The sequence below is a fragment of the Schistocerca cancellata genome, chromosome 4, assembly GCF_023864275.1.
Source record: "Schistocerca cancellata isolate TAMUIC-IGC-003103 chromosome 4, iqSchCanc2.1, whole genome shotgun sequence".
Classification (NCBI taxonomy): Eukaryota; Metazoa; Arthropoda; class Insecta; order Orthoptera; family Acrididae; genus Schistocerca; species Schistocerca cancellata.
The window spans coordinates 234,428,101-234,432,080 of record NC_064629.1 but is presented as its reverse complement, the minus strand read 5'-3'; the positions used below and the strand labels follow the sequence as shown (position 1 = coordinate 234,432,080).

The window sequence follows — 3,980 nt, the reverse complement described above, 5'->3', positions numbered from 1 at the left end:
GATATTGTTGCCCAAACCTTTACCGAACCCTCACCATGTTTCATTTTTGGGATGGAAACTCGACCAGAAACTGGAAATAGTGTGAAACAAGACTATTTCTTCCATTTCTCCTAAGTCTGGGTATTCTTGTTTCGGCAACACATTTCCCTGTTATGGGAACTGGCGTCACATATATTTGGTTTTGCAGTTTCCGATCGTCCTGCCTTTCCCAGCTTATTGAGCTGCCTTCGTGTTGTTTTGGTTCTGTCAGGATTCGCGAGCGCGGCATTCAGTCCTGCAGTGACTTTTGCAGACGTCGTCACGATCCCCTCCAATGACCGTATGTCAGCACCACTCAACACACTCTTTCGTCGGCGTTGTGACTCAGCAGACGACTTTTTTTCCCATTTTTCCTGTATGCAGTACAGATCTGCGGTATGTTGCCTCTTGAAACACGAAACGCTACCTACAAGCACCAACAATGTGCGGACTAGACTCGCATCTGCTATTATGTTAATGCTTTCATATGCCATTTTTTTCTAACCTCTGTGTATTGTCACTTGAAACTAATGAGCGGACGCCATGTACCCGTCATCTCTGTGAATTAAATCTGCAATGATAGCATTACACGTGCAACAACAGTTGCCGGAGCTGGCATTTCATCAGAAAGGAACCCAAGGAATTTTGCAGAGTGAGATTGAAGTGGCAGAAGAAATATTTGTGTTTCTGCAAGAAGAGTCAGCGAAATGTGTGGTTCGTATACGCTCGCCTGTGCGTACAATGCAGATGAACGGTACAGTGATGGCGATATGTGCTTAACAGGTGAAAGTGATACTGAAACAGGTGTCAAGCCATGTAGCTCATCATGGTTGCTGCCCAGGGAAACACAAATCAAGCCTCCAGTGAAACGTAGTAAAAGACAATCGTGGTCCATGGAGCGGGTCGTAAACCTGACTGTAAACTAAAAAACGCAAAACAAAACAATAGAGAGAGAGAACTGATTTCGAACAAATACACATCAATATGACCGTGTAATACAGGTCTTCGTCCATAAATCTACAGATACAATGTGATTAAGACAAGATATATGCATAACGTAAGAAGTGGCAGTTGACCCTGAACAACGAAAAGTATGAGTACCTCGACATAAGCATAAAAAGATTCTCTTAAATTTCGATTAACGCTAAATTTGAAGACAGTCGATTGGTATAAGTACCTAGGGACCCGCCAGCAACTAAAATTGGAACCACTCTACTGAAATTGCCGTAGGGAAAATAAAAGGAAGACTGCGTATTATTAGCAGACCCCTTGGAACATTATGACGAAATAGCGAGTGAGCGTCACATATAAAACAAACGAGTTCGGGTAGATACAAGTTTCTCGCAGCCGCCAAATCTTTTCGTGGCATTTCAGTCGCAATTTTCTCCCTCGAATGTGAAAATATTTTTCTGTCTCTCACCTACATACTTCATAATGCCGATCGTAATAAAATAAGAGAAATTAGAACCCTCTGCCAAACACGTAAGTCCGAAACTGCAAAGTAATCATGCAGGTGTAGATTCCCATAATTATATCGCTAAGAATAAATTTTCAGTTGCTGTACAATGAATTGGGTGATAGAATTCAAAGTTGCAGCTTCGTCCACAACATACCATATTTCTTTACTAATAGTCTACTACATCTTCCTTTGCTTCATATGTCAAATCACGGATAAACCAGCAATAAAACAAAGAGCGGACGTGAGTCCACGCAACAGGATTAGTGTTTTACTTTTATAGAGAGTAAATTAGTATTGACTCCACTTAGAGAAGAGCTTGTGAAGCACACTTTTCAACCGAACGCCATCTGTTGTTACGTAACGTAAAGCTCATATTCCAACGATCAGGTCGACTATTTGCGCAATGACGCCGCTACTGACGTTCCGGATGGGTATATCATTCTACTTTCCTTTAAGGAAGCTGCGATGTAGATAACACATCTTTTAAAACTCTGTCCCCGAACGTCCTCACGTTAAAGGAGATTTATATTTTCGAATCCTTGCCGACCGCAGCAAGCTGCAATAGAAATATGCGTAGTGAAAGAGCATTAGAGCGGAAGGTCCGCGGCCGCATGTGATAAGACTATAGGAATCAGCCAGGAACGGCGACAGATGGGAACACGGTAGCGGCATTGCACGTTGCACGACGCCCGCATGCGGTGACAATGACCTTCCTTTTGTGGAAATTTCATGTCTCTGTTAAATGCAGTCACTCCGAAATATGACGTACCTGGTGTGACAAACATGCGCACTTCACCAGTACCTATTAATAACCTGATTTAATCGTATTGAAAATGTCTGGAAGTATTTGGAACAGTGAATGAAACTTGGCAGTTCACATCCCCACAGTTTTTGGCTATTTGTTGTCTAATCATGAACGAAAGGCTACAGCTAGATATGACACACCTCAAGAAAATTATAGACTCTCTTCGTCGCTAAATCGAGAGCGCTCTCAGGACTACAGGGAACGAGAGACGTTATTCCCGTGATGTCCACTGGTGGTAAGTCGTTTTTTGTTGAGTGTGTTTGTCTAATATTATGCGAACTCCAGGACTACCTCGCATCTACTTCAAGGTTTGAAACCTTAAATCAGAGATTACTGAAATCTGGTACGAAGGCTATCACGCTGCTGGGTAAATTACTGCTTGGTGTTGCTGTTTCTACTACTCGGAAATGAGAAACACTCAGGTTATCACATCATTTCCCCAGCAACGAGCATTAAGCGACACCTTCTAATTATCTGTTTGTGAATACTTCCGTTTGGTTCGGCGATATCTCATATGATGCATGCATCAGCAACAGCATCTTTGTAGCCATCGATGTGGCAACAGGCGGATATAAATTGAGAAATGAAATATTTCAGCTGAACTTACAGGATTTTTTCTTAATGAATACATCAGGTTTGAGTGTATATGACGAAGGTACGTCGTGTAGTCATCCGAAGTATTTTACAGTTTTATAAGAATTGAGTATCTCTGTAAGAAATGATGGCCAAGAACACTACATTTAGTTAGCTGCTTCAAGAAAGTAAATATAAAGGCTGCCAACGGCCTTACCGCAGTGGTAACACCGGATCCCGTCGGATCACCGAAATTCAGCGCTGTCGGGCTAGGCTAGCACTTGGATGGGTGACCATCCGGTCTGCCGAGCGCTGTTGGCAAGCGGGATGCACTCAGCCCTTGTGAGACAAACTGAGGAGCTACTTGATTGAGAAGCAGCGGCTCCGGTCTCGGAAACTGACATGGGGCCGGTAGTGCGGTGTGCTGATCACATGCCCCTCCACATACCCATCGAGTAACGCCTGTGGGCTGACGATGACAAGGCGGGCGGTCGCTACCTTTTGGCCTTCATGGCCTGTGTGGGAGTAGTTTAGTTTAGTTTAGTTTTAAACATAAAGGCTTCCGGGATCTGTTGAAGGTACTGCAGCATGGCCTCTCACACACAGAGGGGGCTGGAACGTCTGGACGGCCGGTAGTGTGAACAGTCGATCCCATCCAGGCTGGGCTGGTGAACTCCGAACGCTTCATGTAGGACTTATTTCCAGTTGAGAGATGTGGAGACGTGTAGTGCTGGGTCGAGTAGGATTGCTCGAGGTAGCGCCTGGATCTTCTCAGCGAGAAGTACTATCTAGTTATTGTTCACTTGTTACTGGTTTCTGTATTGCATAGACCGGTACGGACGAATCCCCTATGCTTTCCGTCCATACTTGTTCGTCCGTGTAATTTGCTTGTGTAGCCGAGACTTTCTGATGTGTATTATGTAGTCTTTCTTCTGAGTGTTTATTGCGTCATCGAGTCTTTCTTGCATATGTTATTTGCGTCATCGAAACTTTTACCGTGTGTGTGCGTCCTCACTGCCGCGGTCTTCACCTAGCCGCGACCGCTACCGTCGCCGCCGCCAGCTCCTTCAGTTTATCGCGCAACGACTGCCATCGCCGTCTCCACTTCCATCTGGTTGTTGCCGT

At 44.5% G+C, this 3,980-nt stretch overlaps 1 pseudogene; it reads left to right on the top strand.

Moving 5' to 3' along the window:
- Positions 1-3,058: 3,058 nt before the first annotated feature.
- Positions 3,059-3,176, top strand: LOC126186137 (5S ribosomal RNA; annotated as a pseudogene).
- Positions 3,177-3,980: the final 804 nt, after the last annotated feature.